General features: G+C 47.1%; 2 long non-coding RNA genes across 2 annotated transcripts in view; one reads left to right on the plus strand and one right to left on the minus strand.

The window, feature by feature from the left end:
• LOC140391382 (uncharacterized) overlaps positions 1–14,121 on the minus strand; it is a 131,282-nt gene extending 117,161 nt beyond the window's left edge. The window contains exon 1 of the long non-coding RNA XR_011935031.1: positions 13,998–14,121. This is a non-coding gene — a long non-coding RNA (uncharacterized lncRNA). The remainder of the gene's footprint in view (positions 1–13,997) is intronic.
• Positions 1–14,220, plus strand: part of LOC140391381 (uncharacterized) — a 173,415-nt gene extending 159,195 nt beyond the window's left edge. Inside the window, exon 3 of the long non-coding RNA XR_011935030.1 lies at positions 14,100–14,220. This is a non-coding gene — a long non-coding RNA (uncharacterized lncRNA). The remainder of the gene's footprint in view (positions 1–14,099) is intronic.
• The last annotated feature ends 8,436 nt before the right edge of the window (positions 14,221–22,656 follow it).

Raw genomic sequence — 22,656 nt, forward strand, 5'->3', positions numbered from 1 at the left:
GGAGTCTCTTCCGCCTCCGCCATGGTGGAGACCATGGCGGAGGCGGAAGGGAAAGAGTGCCCCCACGGCACAGGCCCGCCCGCGGACCGGTGGGCCCCGATCGTTGGCCAGGCCACCGTGGGGGCACCCCCCGGGGCCAGATCGCCCCACGCTCCCCCCAGGACCCCGAAGCCCACCCACGCCGCCTTGTCCCGCCGTTCAAAAGGTGGTTTAATCCACGCCGGTGGGACAGGCAATTTATCGGCGGGACTTCGGCCCATCCGGGCCGGAGAATCCAGCGGGGGGCCCGCCAACCGGCGCGGCCCGATTCCCGCCCCTGCCGAATATCCGGTACCGGAGACTTCGGCAACCGGCGGGGACGGGATTCACGGCAGCCCCCGGCGATTTTCCAACCCGGCGGGGGGTCGGAGAATGACGCCCAAGGTATGGGATTAAATTGTGCAGGAAAGGCTAAGACTCAAATTAGAATCTGTTAAACAAAGGTGTCTGCATGTAAGGGGATTTTGGTTTAAAACTGTGATTCTATTGTACCGAAAGTGTTTGCGGAATGGAAAGTTTAAAAAAATGCTTGGGAAGGTATGAATGGTTGCTTGGGAACCAGGAGCACCTTTTGGGCAGGAGAGCTTCTTGTGATTGTGTTTAACTGAATTCATTGCAATTCATAACAGGAAGCTAGTGGATGTACAGCTCTCAGCTTTTCTGGAAGAAAACACTATCCAATGGAGTAATGGTTAAGAAAGCCAGTGCCAGAAATCAAAAGAACAGTTAATTAAGGAAACTAGGAATATGAAGAGAAGTTTTCAGGATGCACAAAGTAAAAACAAAACAGAGGAAACTAGAACGGGGTGCTGTTCCATGAAGAGAGAGACAGAGTTGAAAAGTAACTTGCTAGTAAGAAGTCAAAAGATACCTGATACAACACCAGGTTAAAGTCCAACAGGTTTATTTGGAATCACAAGCTTTTGGAGTGCAGCTCCTTCATCAGGTGAGTGATGAGTCATCACCTGGACATGGATTGTTGATAAAAGCAGTATTGTTTGAAATTATATTATAAAGCATGTCTTTTTGTGAAAGCACGATTGGGGGCGGATGTTTGAGGGTAAATCAACATCTGACATGTGGGAGGCTTTAAAGTGTCAGTTGAAAGGAATTCAGGACCGGCATGTTCCTGTGAGGAAGAAGGATAAATACGGCAATTTTCGGTACCTTGGATAACGAGAGATATTGTAGGCCTCGTCAAAAAGGAAAAGGAGGCATTTGTCAGGGCTAAAAGGATGGGAACAGACGAAGCCTGTGTGGAATATAAGGAAAGTAGGAAGGAACTTAAGCAAGGAGTCAGGAGGGCTAGAAGGAGTCATGAAAAGTCATTGGAAAATAGGGTTAAGGAAAATCCCAAGGCTTTTTACACGTACATAAAAAGCAAGAGGGTAGCCAGGGAAAGGGTTGGCCCACTGAAGGATAGGCAAGGGAATCTATGTGTGGAACCAGAGGAAATGGGCGAGGTACTAAATGAATACTTTGCATCAGTATTCACCAAAGAGAAGGAATTGGTGGATATTGAGTCTGAAGAAGGGTGTGTAGATAGCCTGGGTCACATTGAGATCCAAAAAGACGAGGTGTTGGGCGTCTTCAAAAATATTAAGGTAGATAAGTCCCTAGGGCCTGATGGGATCTACCCCAGAATACTGAAGGAGGCTAGAGAAGAAATTGCTGAGGCCTTGACAGAAATCTTTGGATCCTCACTGTCTTCAGGTGATGTCCCAGAGGACTGGAGAATAGCCAATGTTGTTCCTCTGTTTAAGAAGGGTAGCAAAGATAATCCAGGGAACTACAGGCTGGTGAGCCTTACGTCAGTGGTAGGGAAATTACTGGAGAGAATTCTTCGAGCCAGCATCTACTCCCATTTGGAAGCAAATGGACATATTAGCGAGAGGCAGCATGGTTTTGTGAAGGGGAGGTTGTGTCTCACTAACTTGATAGAGTTTTTCAAAGAGGTCACAAAGATGATTGATGCAGGTAGGGCAGTGGATGTTGTCTATATGGACTTCAGTAAGGCCTTTGACTAGGTCCCTCATGTTAGACTAGTACAAAAGGTGAAGTCACACAGGATCAGGCGTGAACTGGCAAGGTGGATACAGAACTGGCTAGGTCATAGAAGGCAGAGAGTAGCAATGGACGGATGCTTTTCTAATTGGAGGGCTGTGACTAGTGGTGTTGCGCAGGGATCAGTGCTGGGACCTTTGCTGGTTGTAGTATATATAAATGATTTGGAGGAAAATGCAACTGGTCTGATTCGTAAGTTTGCAGACGACACAAAGGTTGGTGGAATTGCGGATAGCGATGAGGACTGTCAGAGGATACAGCAAGATTTAGATTGTTTGGAGACTTGGGCGGAGAGATGGCAGCTGGAGTTTTATCCGGACAAATGTGAGGTAATGCATTTTGAAAGGTCTAATGCAGGTAGGGAATATACAGTGAATGGTAGAACCCTCAAGAGTATTGAAAGTCAGAGAGATCTAGGTGTACAGGTCCACAGGTCACTGAAATGGGCAACACAGTTGGAGAAGGTAGTCACAAAGGCATACGGCATCCTTGCCTTCATTGGCCGGGGCATTGAGTCTCATAGATTATCATAGAATTTACAGTGCAGAAGGAGGCCATAACCCAGTAACCCCACCCAACACTAAGGGCAATTTTGGACACTAAGGGCAATTTACCATGGCCAATCCACCTAACCTGCACATCTTTGGACTGTGGGAGGAAACCGGAGCACCTGGAGGAAACCCACGCACACACGGGGAGGATGTGCAGTCTCCGCACAAACAGTGACCCAAGCCGGGAATCGAACCTGGGACCCTGGAGCTGTGAAGCAATTGTGCTATCCACAATGCTACCGTGCTGCCCAGATGTTCCCGGACCGAAGCATGCGATGCGATCTGGTTCACTGCCTCGCTGGGAGTGAAGCAGACTTTTGAAGAGCCTGCCTTGGCATCTGGTTGCTCCTGTTGCTGCCTGCAAAGCTTTTCTTGGGTTGGGTGGCCTGACTGCAGCCTGCACATCCCCCACACCACTCCACCCCCCCCCCCTCCCTCCCTCCCACCGACCCCACCACCCCATCCTCGGGAAATAAAATTCCATCATTGCGGGCACTTTCCCCCGAGCTGGTTGGCTGAGTTGGGGATTTTCCTGAATCCCGCTACCCGACTGGGGGATACAAATCCAGCCCATACTATCTTATGTATTTCCTAGCTATGATTTGACATATAATAACATTGCAGCATAGCAACAAATGAATTAAGAGTGGTCTTTTCTAAATTCCGATGTACATACACTGCAGCAGTAGGCAAATAAGTAATGGCAAATTACCACAAAGCTAATTGCAAATGATCAGCAGAGGATAGTGCTCAGGAATTTGTTTCTGATTTTGCCTTAGTTCAATTGCTCTGTTTTATTACCTTTGCTCTCGAGTCGCCAGGTATCTTTATGATACCGCCATGAGGTTCAAGTCCGAGTAATGATCAATAGTCCAATACACCGATTAGTAAGGTTTAAATCAAAGCACATTTATTATACACAGTAATCACTACTCATGTACAAATTCTACGTCTAAGCTACTTCTACAACTAACAGGCCTATACTTGACTTTGGACTGGCCCACCAGGTCAGGGAAACAAATGACCTTTTGTTCGGGTTCTGAACCTGCGGGATTCGAAGTTGGTACGGCTTGGTAGCTAGAAGCGCCTATCTCATAGCGAGCATTGAATTAAGACTTACGATTTCAATCTTCACTGCTCCGGTCACGGTCAATGTTGGTTCGTTGTTGCTGGGTGACCTGGGCAAGAAGAAGATCATGAAGAGAGCAAAGAGGTGGAGAAGAAGAGAGCGATTTGAACTTGGGGCTCAATTCTTATAGTCCCCAGGGGCTTCCCGCCTTTCAGGGCTGACCCTGTACCTGGTCCCAAGTGATTGGACTTTGTCCCAATCGCTTGGTTCGATTTTCTCCAATGCTGGAGTGGTTCCCTGATCGATGGGCGGTCTTGAGGTGCTCGTTCACCTTTTCTGTAGGCTCCTGCTGGCGCCAAAGAGTCTGGTTTTGCTTTGTGTGTCTAAATATTACTTATTGTTCCCGGGGATTGCTCATCAGTATGCAGATGGCTGCTCACTTTGTTATGCTGATGGTCGCTGGTATCGATGTTGTCTGGTTTTTGCAGAGGTAAATACACAGCAAACCTGCAGCTGCTGGTTTTTGTCTTGTTGGCTGACTTTCCCATCAGCCTTTGCCGTTCGCCATTTTAAATCGGGAGTTGGCCAATTTAAGTGGCTACAAACCCTCCTTGTGATCCTAATACGAAGCGTGAAGGATCACATAACTATGTTGCTTTCCATTCCCTGACCTGGGGGGGCACTTCCTTCATGGCCTCTACACTGACCATAACTATGCAAAAAAATTTTTTTAGCTGACAGTTCTAAGGGGCGCTATGTCAAACAGGGACATGCATTACAAAACAATAAACTGGGAACCTCTAACTATTCTTAATACACTACACTCACTTAAACATTTCATCATTCTACCTTCCTCAACCATACAAACAAAATCATAGCAGTTTATACACATGTTTCCTGGCTTGGCAGTCAAGCTCAGGATCGTACAATAGCTCATGAACATTTCTTTACATTTCTTTATTTACAATATAACCGCAAATTAATGCTCTTTATTATAGATCACGGGGGTCGGGGGTCTGGGCATATCCGAAAATAGGGGATCCGATCCTATATACCGGGGTGCAAGTGCGGTAGGCTCTTCTTCTCCATTTTCTCAGATGCATAGTCTGCACGATGTAACAGAGTATCGCCAATACCAATAGGGATTCTATCAAGTAGGACAGGGAGTACCAGGTTATAAACCTGGCACACCAAGATGATATGGTGTCGCTGGTGACTGGGCTCTGGGTACTGTGGGGAAGTGAAACATTAACGGCTGGGGGGCTTGAAGTCATGGGGTTTGCGTTCACTCGCAACAAATGTCCATTAGTATGATGCTGATCCATGTGGAGGAAGTCCTCATGGCTCTTCTCTTTCCTTTTCTTTTCTTTTCTTCCCCGGGCCTGGAGCTTCTGGAATTCTGTGGAAACAAGCATAGTGTCTGTAACTATCTTTGTTTAACATCTCATACGATAGTCTGTCTGTCCTTTCGTGCCAATTACTCGCTTTATAATTGGTCACTATGTGTGACGTCCTCATTTTTTTTTTCAAAAACCGAATTTTAAGACAAGACACACTTCCCAATAATGAACCAGTGCGAGCCGTCTCGCAGACTGCGCAATTTACCATCCAAATGTTTCAGGATGTAAATAGCATGTGGTTGGCAACCTAAGGATTACCTGAAAGAAAACAAAACTTTTTGAACTAAAATTTCCAAAATGAGGTGCGTATGGGCCGCGACGGGTAAGAGTTGGATGGAGACCCCAGGTAGGACAGCTACCAATGCCGTGTCTCCCCTACCCGAGCGTAGTTGACCAGAGGGGGGGTTCCCAGGCAGGGCGGGTCCCAAGCCGTTTCTCCACTGCCTGAGCAACCGACAAGAATGGGCAAGAAATGTAGTCATCATGGTGGGGTTGCCGTAGTGGTTCTATCCTTCGAACCAGAAGGGCAGTTATGAACGGGCGTCTGGTACCTTAACAAGCCTCTGCAGACAAGCTAGTTCCGCTGAACTAGTGTCTGGCAATAGTGAGTCTCTGTGGGCAAGTCCTCAGAGGTTTCAGCCGAAAAGACGTGGGGCCGTGAATTTTTTTTTCCTGTCGGACATACAACATTTAACAAACTTAAAAACAAAATAAAATATGCGGCAGGTTCCATCAGAAAGGAGAAAACTTCTCCCAAGCGGTTCCTTTGAAAACATCATCTGGGCACCTCAGTTCTTGGTTGCGAACAGGGTCGCAAAGGGTTTCTCGGTTTGGGAGTCAGACCCAAGGTCGTCATCTTCTCCCGGGTGCCAAACTCTTGAGTGTATCAGGGCTGAAAAGGCTGCATGGTGTGAGGTGGGGTCGCTCTCATCGTTGTGGTCGAGTCGGACGAGTTATTTCGGTGCCAATAGTTGGTATCTAGTTGTGTGGGGACAGAATCGGGGTCGTCAGTGTGGTTCGGTGGTCGGTGGTGGGTTTGTATAGGAAAGTGATCATGAAGGGATCACTTGGATCATAGTCAGAATCGCTGGGTGTGGAGCCTGTTGCATGGGGATAGTAGGGAGGCGTGCTGTGGCTATCATCCGAGTCACAGTCGCTGTATCTGCTGCTGCAGTCTGTGGGCATTCTGGGGCGGAGTATATATTTTGGGGGCGGAGTCGAGGTCGAGTCCGTGGCTGGGCTGGATGTGTTGGGGGATGGTAGGGTTACGTTGGCTGTGGGCGGGGTGTGGTGTGCTGCGTCGAGCATTCCGTGGTGTGCGCGGTTAGACTGTGTTCCATATGTCTTCAGCTGGTTTATATGGAACCACGCAGTCTTACCGTTGGGGTACTTTATTTTATATATGGAAGGGCTTACTTTGTCCGCAATGGAGTATGGACCCGAATATTTTGGGGACAGGAATGTGCAGGGGTTATATACAGAGAGCATGCACTGTCTTGTCAAAACAAGCCTTGCTCTGTTTCTTTCTGGTGCCCAATTTTACTGCGGCTGCTAGCTGAGCCATTCTAACATTTTGAACTAATTGCTCTATTGCTTTCTCGTGTGTGAGGGCCGTCACTTCGGGGCTGGTCAAGTCTAAACCTAACAAAACTTCTGGCCTTTCATGGGATGTCCAGTCATGAGGGTGTGTGGGGTGTAACCTTGGGAAGTAGAAATTGTATTACGCAAAAACATCAGCGCAAAAGGGAGGACTGAGTCCCAAGTGGTGTTGTTCTGCTGGACCATTTGTCTGAGGGTGGATTTTAGGGTCCGATTCATGCGCTCTACAATACCACTCGACTGTGGGTGGTATGCTATGTGGAATTTTTGGGTGATGCCAAATATCGTGAGGACGTTCTGCATGACACGTCCCGTAAAATGGGAGCCTTGGTCAGATTCAATGCTGCGGGGGAGTCCCCATCTTGTAAAGATGTGGTGGGTCAAAATCTTGGCTGTGGTTTTTGCAGTGTTTGTGCGGGCTGGGAATGCTTCCACCCATTTCGTAAATGTGTCAATTACCACAAGTACATATTTAAAGCCATTCCTGCAAGGGGGCAATGGTCCTATAAAATCAATCTGGAGGCTAGTCCAGGGGCCATGAACGTGTCGGATGTGGCTGAGTTGAGCCTTTTTGGCATATCTGTCCAGATTATTTTGGGCACAGATAAGACAATTCTCGATGTAATGGTTTACATCTTCCTTTAAAGTCGGCCACCAACAAAGCTGCTTGAGGTGGGCTGTAGTGGGATCGATTCCCTGATGTCCAGGACCGTCATGGAACAAACAAATCAGTTGATTCCTGTCCTGTTCAGGAACCACATAAAGGGTGTCTTTTAACACAACACCGTCATGTGTGGTCAGTGAATTTTTGAACTTCTCATAGGGAGCTGGATATTTTCCTTTTACAATCTCCCTGAGATTGCTGTCCTGCTTCTGGGCCTCTACTAGATCCTCGATCTTTGTCTGTGAGACCTGAACTGCACTCACTGGTGCGCTTTCGGGGGGTGTCCAAAGGTATCCATGCCTGGAACCTGCTTTAGCCAGTGCGTCGGCTTTCACATTTCCAGGGGGGGAGGAACGATGGTGACTACGAACTTTGACTAACCCAAAAGTCCTGTTCTGTGCTCTCTCTAAAATATGACGGAGCAATGGGGCTGAGGGGAGGGATTTCCCGCATGCGGAAACAAATCCTCTTGCTTTCCACAGGGGCAGAAATTCCGTGAGGCTGTTGCAGACACAGAAGCTGTCTGAGTATATGTCTGCTGGGCTGGGGAAGGAATCTGGGTGTTCTACTATATACGCGATGGCCGCGTGCTCTGCTGCCTGCGCGCCTAAGTGGCCTGGAAGTTTCAATGATATTTCCTCAAGGGTGCATCCTTGCGCTCCTCGACATAGATACTGCAACCTGTTATGCGCTTCCCATCCTAGACTGTGGAAGATCCATCCACATAGATCTTTATGGGCTCACACGGGTCTGTGTGCTGGGGGATCTGGGTTGAACTACCTATCTTTCTGGGGGGTGTTTTAGCGATAAAGGGGCCTGTGTTGGGGTGTGGAGAGATAATTTCACTTTCATGGGGGATTCCGGGGTACTGTAAGTTGTCGACTAAATAGGTGTGCGCCTTTGTCCTTTTCACAGTGATGTCCCGTCCCTGCAAGAGAAGAGTCCATCTAGCTGCTCTAATTTGGCTGACTGTACCGTCCTTGAGTCGTCCGTCCAGTAAAAGTTGGGTGGGGGTGTGTTCGGTGAGAATTGTAATGGGGTTCAGTCCGGTTATGTATGAAAAATACTGAACTGCCCAAAATACTGCGAGCAGGTGCCTCTCACAGGCTGGAAATCCCTGCTCCACAGCATCTAAAATTCTGGAGGCGTAAGCTACGGGCCTTAACTGGTCGTGCCGTTCCTGGTGGAGCACGGCCGAAAGGGTGCAGTCTGTGGTCGCTACCTCTATGGCGTAAGGGGAAAGCGGGTCTGGAACTTGTAGTGCGGGGGCTGCTATGAGTGCCTGTTTTAAAGAGTCCACAGCATCCGTATGCTGCGGAAGCCATTCCCAGGGGGCTCCTTTCTTTAGGAGGTCTGAGAGGGGTGCTGCCTTGCTGGCGAAACCGTCAATGTGGTTTCGGCAGTAGCCAACCTGTCCTAAAAACGACCGGAGGGCTGAAACATTCTGGGGAAGGGGCAATTTAGCAATCGAGTCAATCCTTTTATGCTCGATCTCGCGTTTACCATGTGTGATAATTGTTCCCAAATATATCACTTTTTCTTCCAAAATCTGGGCCTTTTTGGGGTTGACTTTACAACCAATTGAGTGTAAGAGTTCCAGGAGTTCGGGCAGAAGCTCAATGTGCTCTTCCTTGGTGTCTGTCTGCAGTAGTAGGTCGTCTACATACTGAACCAAACATTTGGGGCGAGAGAATTTGGCTAAAATTCCAGCTGTCGGTGGAAAATGGAGGGGAAGTTGTGGAAGCCTTGTGGCAGGCATGTCCACGTGTACTGCTGTGCTTTAAAGGTGAAGGCAAAATTGTACTGGCCACTGCCAATGGAATGGACCAGAATCCATTACTGACGTCCAAAACCGTAACGAATCGGGAATTGAGTCCCTGCTTGAGCATGGTCTCGGGACTTGATGCTACTGTGGGGTTGCTGCGGGGGTGACTTTGTTGAGTTCCCGGTAATCGATGGTCAGTCGCCATGATCCATCAGGCTTTCTCACTGGCCAAATCGGGGCTTTATTAGTGAAGGCTACTGATCTAAGTACGCTCTGCTCTAATAAGCTTTCTATTACCTTGGAGATTTCTCCCTCTGCCTCTTGGGGAAATCCATGTTTTTGGAGTCTAGGGTCAGGTCCTGTTATTTGTACGGAGCCAGTCATCCATCCACAGTTGTGCTTGTGGGTCGCGAATGCTGACCTGTTCTTTTGCAGAGCTGCCCTAACCTGCTTGTCCGTACTAAGCGTGGTCGTCTTGAACCAAAATTCGCCTACTGCGCTAATTCTGTTCGCGTCCTCTCCTATGTTGAGCGTTGCGGGGTCTCTTGCGGATTTTGCCATCTTCCAGACACACTGGTTGACTGGATCGAATGAAAGATTATGGGAATTCATGAAATCGATTCCCAGAATGTGTTCTGCTGTGTGGGGCAGGTCAACTACGGGGTGCTTGGTGGTGATGGTACCGATTTGAATGGGTACAGGGGCTGTGATGTGTCTCTGCTGTGAGTGGCCTGTAAAGCCACTGAGGGTGATGGTGGCTGTAGTGGGCCACGTGTCTTTTTGAAACAGGGTGGAGGAATTTATTGTGGTACGGGACCCTCCTGTGTCCCAGAGAAATTCGGTGGGCTGTCCCCGAATTTTCGCTGCAACTACCGGTCGTCCAGACCTATCCCAAAGGGTGTTGCAGACCCAACTGGGGGATCCTGTACACCGTCAGTCCGTTCCAGTCAAGTCCGTCTGATCTGAATGGGCGCAACGCTATGAATGGGCTCTGTCTTTTTCCTACTTCGAGTGCCCGTCTGCTGGGCTCTCTGTGGCTTTTTAGGGGCATTGCATTCTCTTGCGAAGTGTCCCAACTGTCTGCAGTTGTAACACTCCTGAGACTTGGGTGGGAGGCTGTTCTTTCCCTCATTCATCGATGCGGGGTTCTGGTGTGTTTTTACTGCCTGCATATCTGCTTTTCCTTGGGATTCTTGACTGCGGGTTTACTTTGTATAGATTGCTCCCAAGCGCGGGCCAATCTTTTCACTACCCACTTCTCGTTATGGGCCTCCTCTGAGGGATCATAACTCGTGCAAGCTTTCTGTCCTGTTTCTGTGGCATGGGAGATAAGGGTGCGGGTCCATTTGGCCATGTTGTCTGGGGACAAATGGGCGCGGTCTAATCTCCAAAGACTGCTGCAAAGTGGATCCACAGGCGTCCAGCAAACGCTGTGGGGTGCTCGGATTTCTTTTGCCTACATTTGTTGAGGCCATCTACGGGGTCACCCCGGTTATACCCGATCACATCCAGGATCGCGGTATGCATTTCTGCAAGGGTGCCTCCTCCTACATTCTGTGGGTCGGGAAGGGCTGCTGCTACTGAATGGTCTAAACTTAAAACTGTGAGCTTTACATGCTCTCGCTCATCCAGGCCGTACATGGTCGCCCGATGCTTAACTGTGGCAAAGAAATGGTGGGGGTCTGAGGTGGGGACGAACGATGTGATTTTCTCGCACGCGTCCCGTAATTGGGTCACTGTTAAGAGGGTGGAGTATAGAAATTCCGCATCGTCCGATGTGACTTTGCGGTGGGTGGTTACTGGGTTCATTGGAGCTTGAACTATCTGCTGTGTGGGGGGTTGGGGCGCTTTCCTCTTTTGTGGCTTTCCCTGCGCACATGTTCCCTGAACATATCTGCGCTGTTTCGTTCAATTCTTCCCAATCAGGGCTGTCTTCCTGATCTAATTTTCCTCCAAAGGTTTCCTGGAAACCTTTCTGAACTGAAAGCAGCGATTGCAGCTCTGCAATCTGCTTCCGGCACTTTGGGTGATCTAGCGTGCTTTGTCTTTGTTCCGTGGTGGCAGCATGGAGTGATCTTAATGCTGCCTTGAGGTCACAACACTGTCTCTGCAATGCTTCTACCTGCTTTTCTGTTTCTTCACGTACCAGGACTGCATGTTGCGTGTCCTGATAGGCCTTTTCGTATTGAGATTGGAAGCTGCTTAAGTGCGCCAGACAAGACTGGTGTGTCCTTTTGGCATCCTCCACCTCTCCATCTTTTGCTGCCAACTTCCTTCTCAATTCCAAATTCTCCTTTTCTACCTCGCTTACATCGACCTTACTCATTCGATGTATGCCCTCAACTTCTTCCGGAGCGTCCTAATGACCTCCTCTGTGCCTCGCAATTGTGCCAAGCAGGACACGATTGCCATCGGCTTGCGAGCTTTCCCTAAGCTCTTTTTGTGGATCTCGCTTAGGTTCTCCCACCAAGTATGTCCTATATTCCCGGGGCCTGATTCCTCGTTATCGCAGAATTCATTCCAAAGGGGCCATCCTTTCCCTGTGAGATATTTCCTGATCTCTTCCTCCTAAATGGGACATTGTCCCACTCTACTGCTGCTGGTCGCTGAAACCGCAAATTCCTCTGGGTTCATTAGGCGCTGCATTGCCTGCATTGCCATCTTTCCTATCCGAATGCTCCTCTTCAAATTTGGGACGGGGTATTAATCCGAATGCTGCTCTTCAAATTTGGGACAGGCGTATGAAGGCGGTGCTGTAAATACGTGTACGGCTTTCGCTACTTTCCGAAATACAAACTTCCGACAGTTTTGTCGCAACAAAAAATCTATCAGTTTTACCTTATCGCCCTGTTAGTTACGCATGCATACAGATAATTCCGAATTTATGAGTATTGATCAGAACTGCTTGAACACTTGTGGTTTTCTGGTTCCAATTGGACTCTAATTCAGATTCTGGGTTCTCCCGGAGTGGTTTTCCACTTCTAGATCGGGTCCCGTCAGGATGTTGCCAAATAATGTGGCTGATTTTGCCTTAGTTCAATTGCTCTGTTTTATTACCTTTGCTCGCGAGTCGCCAGGTATCTTTATGATACCGCCACGAGGTTCAAGTCCGAGTAATGATCAATAATCCAATACACCGATTAGTAAGGTTTAAATCAAAGCACATTTATTATACACAGTAATCGCTACTCATACACAAATTCTACGTCTAAGCTACTTCTACAACTAACAGGCCTATACTTAACTTTGGACTGGCCCACCAGGTCGGGGAAACAAATGGCCTTTTGTTCGGGTTCTGAGCCTGCGGGATTCGAAGTTGGTACGGCTTGGTAGCTAGGAGCGCCTATCTCTTAGCGAGCATTGAATTAAGACTTACGATTTCAATCTTCACTGCTCCGGTCACGGTCAATGTTGGTTCGTTGTTGCTGGGTGACCCGGGCAGGAAGAAGATCGTGAAGAGAGCAAAGAGGTGGAGAAGAAGAGAGCGATTTGAACTTGGGGCTCAATTCTGATTTGTCCCAATCGCTTGGTTCGATTTTCTCCAATGCTGGAGCGGTTCCCTGATCGATGGGCGGTCTTGAGATACTCGTTCACCTACTTTTGTGTAGGCTCCTGCTGGCGCCGAAGAGTCTGGTATTGCTTTGTGTGTCTAAATGTTACTTATTGTTCCCGGGGATTGCTCATCAGTATGCAGATGGCTGTTCACTTTGTTATGCTGATGGCCGCTGGTATCGATGTTGTCTGGTTTTTGCAGAGATAAATACACAGCAAACCTGTAGCTGCTGGTTTTTGTCTTGGTAGCCGACTTTCCCATCAGCCTTTGCCGTTCGCCATTTTAAATCGGGAGTTGGCCAATTTAAGTGGCTACCAATTGAATTCCAGGAAATTATCAGAAATGTTAACTAACTTTTTCTTTAAATGCTGATGAATCCATTGTTGCATTTCCAATAGTTTCTGGTATTTTAATTCATGTTTCCAGCATGATCGTCTGGTTTCACCTGTACTTCATGAGTAAATTTAATTTTATCAGTGCATTAAGTCTTAATTTACATTCCAGAAATAGTCCATGATTTATCCTGTAATAAAGAACATAACGCACGCACGCACACTGTCTGCACTAGTAAAGAATGTATTCTGAGGTTCGGTATGAACAACAGTCTCGATCATTAATTTTACAACATTATCCAATAATGTTTTCAAAGAATATAATTGCAGGTATGCAGTTGATGCAATAAACTCCGGGGCTGAATTTTAATGTACAGGTTTCGGTGCTTTGGGAGATAATAAACAAGGAAATTGACGATGCATTGAGAGGCCCCTTCTAACCAATAAACTTCCATATATTGTTACAATTTTGGTTGTGACCGGTAATCTTTCTTTTTACAGTGGACAAAACTTAAATTCCCAGTTATTTGTGAAAAGAATAAAGCCACAAAAGTTCCAAGGTTTAAAATGAAAGATTTTCTTTACTACACATAAGTTAGCAAAGCAAACACTAAATATTATATATCCTATGTGGTAATACATTATCCCAGTAGGTGGTCAGTTAGCTCAGGTGGCTGGATGGCCGGTTTGTGATGTCGAGCAATGCCAACAACATGGGTTCAATTCCCGTACCGGTTGAGATTATTCATGAAGGCCCCACCTTCTTAACCCCACCCCTCGCCTGAGGTGTGACGACCCTCAGTTTAAAACACCACCAGGCAATTCTTAAAAAGGGAAAGCAGTCCTTTGGGACTGTGGCAACAGAAACAATTTACTACCAGAACTAAGACACGTTAAACATGAGATAACAGGAAAACCATGGTTGACTATAAACAATAAAGTGCATCTTAAAAATTCTTACCCATTGGTCTAGCAGGCAACTCAAATGATAGTGATCTTACTGAGTCATATAGTCACTCAAATCTGTCTTCCTCATGAGGGTTTTCACCCACTTTCTTTCGAGGGACTAGTTTGATCTCCAGCCAACAGCAGTGCACCACCAATCTAAGGTTCATGGGAATGATCTTCACCACATCTGGCACACATCTGAAGTACCTGCACAACTGGGTCTGGAAGGGGTGGATCCAACAATGCTGGCTTCCAGGAACAAAAACAGCTCCAACAATGTGTCCTCAGGATCTAGCCCATCTTCGTCAATCTCCTTCAAACTGGAGGAGATTGGACTCTTCTTCTGCTGAATTCAGACTGATCTGTTTTCTTTTGTATCTTTCAACCGGCGTTCTGTATCTATTTCCCAAGTTCAGCCTGGTATTTGGTTTCCTTCTTGAGAGGCGGGGAAGTTCAGTTTCGTTTCGAGATTCAATTTTCTTTCAGTACCATTTTTAGTTCAGCCATTGTTTTGAAGTAAGATCGGCCTCAAGAACATACAAATTCAATTTTAAAATAAAGATTCCATTATGTAGACACTGCCATTCAGGAGAGGTGTGTTGTCAATTTTAATATGGTCAATCAATGAATTACAGTGATGTTAACATGACTTCTGCAACTTAACTGAAGGTCTACACGTTTCCCGGGCTCTCTGAAACTTTCCACTGAAACCAAGGTACGAACTCAGCCACAGACTGGAGACATGCCAAGAGAAACATTGCCAATAAGCAATGAAACCTTGCTGCTGCTTTCTTACCTCTTGTGTGAAAGCCTTTGCTCACACCATTTGCATTACAAGGTAACTGATCCAAATTTGTAGGTTACTTAAACAAATTTGAAAGGTGCTTCGACAACTTACCTGAGCAAGACACCCTTCATGTTCAAGTGAAGGCAAGCATCCAGCAAAGGGCAGTAGAGCGGAGCTGCTGATTTGCCGTTGCGGGGACATTTTGCATCAGTGCATTGCGGTCACTGTATCCAGAACATGTTCCTGAGCAAGACATCCTTCGTGTTCAAGTGAAGGCAAGCATCCAGCTGAGGGTGGCAGAGCGGAGCTGCTGATTGGCTGTTGTGGGGAAATTTTGCATCAGTGCATTGCGGTCACTGTAACTAGCAGGTGGTTTGTGGAGGAGCTGTTGTCAAGTGACAGTTAAACCCCAAACACTTCTTCAGTGTTTCCCTCCCTACCTCCTCCTCTAACCCAAAAAAAACAATCACTGTAAGGATCCCAGCCGAGTAAAGATTAAGAGGGAGACTCAAGGGCAGGTAGAAGTAGAAAGAAGTTGAACCGTGATGTCACAGCCTGCAGGTAAGTGATTGGCTGGTGACTGCTAAGTAGTTTTTATTTTCCCTGAGGTGTTCTCGTGCGGGGCGCAGTGGTTGCTGAGTGAGTGCTTGCTGAGAAGGGGAGTCAATTTCAAAAAAAATTACTGTTGGGAGTTTCCAGATGAATCCGGTTGGAGTGAGGACAGAGTGACTGCTGGGTAAGTAGTAAATATTTAAATTGTTTGCGCGGGCCCATAACAGCTGATTGCTGTTCTCGTGTGGGGCACAGTGGTTGCTGGTTAAGTGTTTTATTTTACCTGTATTTACGTTGGGCGGTTCCTAAACCCTAGACACTACATTTGTAGTGTCCCCCATCCTTCCAACTCCTCTAACCTACGGGGCAGTTTTTGCACAGTGTGTGCAGGAGAGTTTCCTGACACAATATGTTGATAGGCCGACAAGAGGGGGAGCCACATTGGATTTGGTACTGGGTAATGAACTGGGCCAAGTGTTAGATTTGTTTGTGGGAGAGCACTTTGGAGATAGTGACCACAATTTGGTGTCTTTCACTATTGCAATGGAGAGGGATAGGGCCATACGGCAAGGCAAGGTTTATAATTGGGGGAGGGGTAATTATGATGCGATTCGGCAAGAATTAGGAGCATCAGATGGGAACAGAAACTGTCAGGGAAAGGCACAAATTAAAAGTGGAGCTTGTTCAAGGAACAATTATTGCCTGTCCTTGATAGGTATGTCCCAGTCAGGCAGGGAGGAAATGGCCTTGTGAGGGAACCGTGGTTCACAAAAGAGGTTGAATGTCTTGTCAAGAGGAAAAAGGAAGTGTATGTAAGGATGAGAAAACAAGGTTTAGTTGGGTGGCTTGAGGGTTACAAGGTAGCAAGGAATGAGCTAAAAAAATGGGCTTTGGAGAGCTAGGAGGGGGCATGAGAAGTCCTTGGCAGGTCGGATCAAGGAAAATCCCAAGGCCTTTTACTCTCATGTGAGAAATAAAAGAAAGACCAGTGTGAGGTTAGGGCCGGTCAAGGACAGTAGTGGGAACTTGTGCATGGAGTCAGAAGAGATAGGAGAGGCGTTGAATGAATACTTTTCTTCAGCGTTCACCAAGGGGAGGGGCCATGTTTTTGAGAATGAGAATGTGATTCAGGCGGGTAGGCTGGAGGAGGTAAATGTTCTGAGGAAGGATGTATTAACAATTTTGAAAAACCTTAGAGTCGACAAGTCCCCTGGGCCAGATGGGATATATCCAAAGATTCTTTGGGAGGCAAGGGATGAGATTGCAGAGCCTTTGGCTTTGATCTTTGGGTCCTCACTGTCCACGGGGATAGTGCCAGAGACTGGAGAGTGGTGAATGTTGTTCCTCTGTTCAAGAAAGGGAATAGGAATGACCCTGGTAATTATAGGCCGGTTAGTCTTACTTCGCTGGTCGGTAAGTTAATGGAAAAGGTCCTGAAGGATAGGATTTATGACCATTTGGAAAGATGCAGCTTAATCCGGGATAGTCAACACGGATTCGTGAAGGGTAAGTCTTGCCTCACAAATTTGATTGCATTCTTTGAGGAGGTAACTAAGTGTGTAGATGAAGGTAGAGCAGTTCATGCCGTATACATGGATTTCAGTAAGGCAATTGATAAGGTTCCCCATGGTCGGCTCATGAAGAAAGTAAGGAGGTGTAGGATAGAGGGAAATTTGGCCAATTGGATAAGTAATTGGCTATCACATAGAAGACAGAGGGTGGTGGTGGATGGAAAATTTTCAGACTGGAGACCAGCTACCAGCGGTGTACCAGAGGGATCAGTGCTGGGTCCTCTGCTATTTGTGATTTTTTTCAATGACTTGGAGGAGGGGGCTGAAGGGTGGGTCAGTAAATTTGCTGATGACACCAAGATTGGTGGAGTAGTGGATGAGGTGGAGGGCTGTTGTAGGCTGCAAAAAGACATTGATAGGATGCAGAGCTGGGCCGAAAAATGGCAGATGGAGTTTAACCCTGATAAGTGCGAGGTGATTCATCTTGGTAGAAAAAATTTGAATGCGGATTACAGGGTCAACGTGGAGGAACAGAGAGATCCTAGGGTTCATGTCCACAGATCTCTGAAGGTTGCCACTCAAGTGGATAGAGCCGTGAAGAAGGCCTCTAGTGTGATAGCGTTTATTAACAGGGGGCTTGTGTTAAGAGCTGCAGGGTTATGCTGCAACTGTACATGACCCTGGTGAGACCACATTTGGAGTATTGTGTGCAATCCTGGCCACCTCACTATGGGAACGATGTGGAAGCATTGGTAAGTGTGCAAAGGAGATTTCCTAGGATGCTGCCTGGTTTGCAGGATAGATCTTATGAGGAAAGGTTGAGGGAGCTAGGGCTTTTCTCTTTGGAGCGGAGGAGTTTGAGAGGCGACTTAATAGAGGTTTACAAGATCATGAGGGGGAGTGGACGTTCAGAGACTATTTCCTCGGGTGGATGTAGCTGTTACAAGGGGGCATAACTATAAGGTTCAGGGTGGGCGATATTGGAGGGATGTCCGAGGTAGGTTCTTTACTCAGAGAGTGGTGAGGGTGTGGAATGAACTGCCTGCTGTGATAGTGGAGTCGGACACTTTAGGAACTTTCAAGCGGTTATTGGATAGGCCCATGGAGCACACCAGAATGACAGGGAGTGGGATAGCTTGATCTTGGTTTCGGACAATGCTCGGCACAACATCGAGGGCCGAAGGGCCTGTTCTGTGCTGTACTGTTCTATGTTCTATGTTCTAACTATGGAGGTTGGTGTGTCCGATCTGGTCCTTGCACCTCTGCTCTATCAGATTATAATGGATGCCACTTGTGCTGTGCTATCTTGAAACTCAGATCAGTATTAAGATGACTAGCACCGGCAACCATGGCAGGAAGAGAAGCAGGAGCTGTAATAGCTTGCTCCTCACAGACCTGCAGTTCCAAAGGAGAAATGGGATCAACAGAAAGGTGCAGCTTTAAGGGGGGTATAGCTGGCACACAAGATCTTCCAGCAGAGGATAAGTTGCCTTGATGTCTCAAACAGAAGTGGCAGAGCTTTTACTTGGCTGACTCACCAGGAGCCACAATTCTGGAATTGTCTTGTGATGAGATCCACCATTCCTTCTTGTGGAGCGGGATCCGGGAATTCCAAGTATCAACAGACCTCAGAGATTTTGTACGTGTATGGGCAGGGAGCAGGAGCCACCTACACAATCTGGCAACTAAAAGCCGCAGCCAGCCTGATTGCATCCCTGCATGGAAAGAAAAAGAAAGGGAAGCGTGCAAAAACCAAGGTCAAGTGATCCAAGAGCAAAGCGCCATAGCCTGCCAGGCAAGGGACTTGGAAAGGCCAAAAATGAGGTTCCAGGCAGAGGGCAGGGAGAAGGGACAGAGCAAGCTGCCAGTTAAGAAGAAAGGGGAACAGGGAAAGTGGTTCCAAGCAGAAGTGGACTGTGGTTGAAAGACCTTAAGATGAGAGGGCCCAGGAGACAGTTGGTGACTCCCTGTTGTGACCCATTGTGGTGAAGGTAATCCTTTGCAACAGTGGTGTTCGGTTTAATGTAGCTGAATAGCTGACGATGTACTGTTGAGTTAGTGGTTGAGTGCATTCTTGGGAATCCTGGGGAACAGAAACTTGAGAGACAAGATTGAAGCCCTGAAAGGTGGGCTGTCATTGATACTCTTCAGGTTGGAGCGGCTTTTGTAAAAAATCCTCCCTCAAGTGAGATCTTTGAAGGCGAGGACTGGAAACTCTCATGAGGGACAGTTTCAGGGAGATTGGTTGACTCCCAGGCCAGAAGTTTCTGGCCCCAACCACCAGTAGTTTCTTCCATTCCCATTGAAGTCAATACACGACTGTCTGCCACATAGACAGCATGGGAACCCATTATTATGAGGCTGGAATATTCCATCCACAGTGCTGACTGACATCTGGATGGGTGCTGTGAAATTCCATGGAATCTATCTTGGTCACATCTGTCATTTATGGTACAGTGTGGCATGTTCAACCAAAATTTGTTTGTTAATTGAAATGTACCTAAATTAACCCTTAATGTTAAAGAATAATATAAATATAAAAAATTGTTTTATCTTTATGACATTGGATAACAAAATGTATTTGTGTTTGCTCAATATCATAGAATCTTGCAGCTTTATTTTCTTAATTAGTGCCTTGAATCTCAAACTTTGTCTCCTTTCAACAAAACGTTAGTGTTCCCTCTTGGACCATACCAAGAACTTGGTTCATTCCAATTTCATAATACCCAACACATTGCAACATAGCATGAAAGACCACCCAGGAGGCAGCGAGGTTTGGGCAATGGAGAGGTGACTGAGGCCGGAGCTTAATTGGAGGGTATGATCTGAGAGGGGAAGGAACAATCAGGATGGTAGTGTCCCTTAGAGGGGTGGGGAGAATTGATGGGGCCAATCAAGGAGGAATATTAATTCTGCAGGGTGGATAAAGGCCTCAGGAAAAGACCATTGGATGGAAAAATCGTAGCGATTCCTCAGACAACTGCTTGGATCCAGGCGATAGGTGTGAAGTTATTCACCTGATGAGGTTTCTGGGTTACCAATGACTCAGGAAAACCAGACAGCAGCAGTTTACATTCAAATATTGAATGACAAGGAGTCCCATGGGTTTGGTTCAGGAGGCAGATTTTTGACACTTTAATACCAGCTTTCCCCCAAAACGGAATCACCTATTTTTCTCAGTTAAAAGTCTCGGGAGGTTCACGTTTTTGTGTCAGGAGGTGGCAGACATTTACAGCTTGGTGAAACAAGGCCTGCTACCAAGTCGACCCAGAGACCATACTTTGCCAGTGTCTGGCAAAGTCTCTCCTGCCCTTAAGATGTTTGTTTATGGATCCTTTCATGGTTTGTTGACTGTTTTCAATCCCAACTGCATCGTCAATACTGTTGCTAATATTAATGATGTTGGTGAACCACAAGCCTTCCCTTATATCGATCAAATGACCACACAACTAGTTAGTTAGTTCAAAAGATGGTTTATTAACATACACCAGAGTTATCTCGACATGCAAACACAATATCTACTACGAGTTAAACTACAACTATCAGCTACAATAACCTATACTTAACTTCAGGGCGACCGGCACTGTGCAAATGGATAAGGCCTTTATCTGGATTTCACTTGGCTGGTTCGAAGAAAGTGGCTCTGTCTCTGCTGGGTTCATCCGTCAGGTAGCGATCGTTGGTCTTGAACTTGGCTGGCTGTTCCTGCTGCAATAGAGCTTGCACAGGCCAGATCCAAAAGAGACAGAACACATGGCTGTGCTCTCTTTTATTCCTCTGGGATTTCGCACTCTTTGGGGCGGTCCTTAACCTTGGACCCAATAGTTCGACAGGGCTCTGATCACTGTCTTCGATTTCGGCCAATAAAGGGGAGTGTGTCTTCGTAGCTGGGCGGGTCCTTAGCGGTCATTGACCTTGGCAGTTGGGCTTTCTGAGTAAGGGGAGTGATGCCGATCAGTCTGTGGCTGTACCGGTTGCTTGATTGGAGTTCAATTGTCCTGGGAAAATGGACCATTGAAATGCAAACGAGTTGGGGTTTTGATCAGGCCTGGTTACCTGCGTTTCAAATACACGTAGGCTCTGTATCTGTCTGAGTCCTGGGTTGGCCATAATTCTCATGGTCCTTTGCAGGTGGCCATCTTAGATGGCCACATCCCGTCCTCTTGATCCTGAACGCGAAGCCTGGTGGATCACACTATTGATCCCTGTTCATCCTTGGTGGCCCAGTCACCCTTGGTCAAGACAAGGTTCTACTCTACTCTATCGTATGGTTTGGGACATTTACCTAATAATCCATGAATACATTCATAAATTAATTCATCTCTAACGGTCACTATAATCTCGGTCACTATAAACATTTAATTTATCTGCACAGTTGGTCTCTAGCTAACACTGCAAACGAGTGGGGGTTTCGATCAAGCCTGTGGCTTTCAGATACACATAGGCTCTGTATCTGTCTGAGTCCTGGGTTGGCCATAATTCCCATGGCGTGATCCTGCTTTGGTTAAGGCGTCTGCCTTTACATTACCGGGTGGGGACGAGCGATGATGGCTTCTTACTTTAATGGTACCGTATGTGTGGTCTGAGGCTGTCTTGAGAATGTGCTTTAACAATGGGGCAGAGGGTAGGGGTTTTCCATCGGCTGAAACAAAACCTCGAGATTCCCACAGGGGCAGGAATTCTGTTAAACTGTTGCACACATACAGGCTGTCCGAGTGTAGTCTGCGGGGGTTGGAAAAGAGTAGGGGTGCGTCGCTAATACTGTTGCTAATATTAATGATGTTGGTGAATCACAAGCCTTCCCTTATATCGATCAAATGACCACACAACCAGTTAGTTAGTGCAAAAGATGGTTTTTTTTATACCTCGACATGCAAACACAATATCTACTATGAGTTAAACGACACCTCTCAGCTACAACAACCTATAGTTAACTTCAGGGCGACTGGCACTGTGCAAATGGATAAGGCCTTTATCTGGATTTCCTTGGCTGGTTCGAAGAAAGTGGCTCTGTCTCTGCTGGGCTCATCTGTCAGGTAGTGATCGTTGGTCTTGAACTAGGCTGGCTGTTCCTGCTACGATTGGGCTGGCACAGGACAGATCCAGAAGAGACAGAATACATAGCTGTGCTCTCTGTTATCCCTCTGGGATTTTGTGCTCTTTGGGGTGGTCCTTAACCTTGGACTCAATAGTTCGTCAGGGCTCTGATCACTGTCTTCGATTTCGGCCAATTAAGGGGCGGGTGCCTTGGTAGCTGGGCGGGTCCTTAGCAGTCATTGACCTTGGCAGTTGGGCTTTCGGAGTAAAGGGAGTGGCGCCGATCAGTCTGTAGCTGTACCGGTTGCTTGATTGGAGTTCTATTGCCCTGGGAAAATTGGCCATTGAAATGCAAACGAGTGGGGTTTTGATCAGGCCTGGTTACCTGTGTTTCAGATACACATAGGCTGTGTATCTGTCTGAGTCCTGGGTTGGCCATAATTCCCATGGTCCTTTGCAGGTAACCATCTTAGATGGCTACAGGTTCTACCAGAGACATTTACAGGATCTCCTGGTTGGCTAGCCGCAAATGCATGAGATAAGTGGCCAATCGTGTTTTTGCCTGTTCTGCCACTTATACAAGATTCTTAAGCAGCTGCAGTGACGCTTTTATCCTTTTTCAGACCACCCTCCCTGATCTCTTTACTCCTGGAAGCAGATATACTCGCTAGTTGCTCGGAGCCAGGGTGCACACACTTTAAATGTCGCTGACGACACCTATGAGGCCCAGGGGTGATACAAGCAATGCAATATAAATACCGCATGTGGCATCGAACAAGCCATCA

Source organism: Scyliorhinus torazame, chromosome 15 (assembly GCF_047496885.1).
Source record: "Scyliorhinus torazame isolate Kashiwa2021f chromosome 15, sScyTor2.1, whole genome shotgun sequence".
NCBI lineage: Eukaryota > Metazoa > Chordata > Chondrichthyes > Carcharhiniformes > Scyliorhinidae > Scyliorhinus > Scyliorhinus torazame.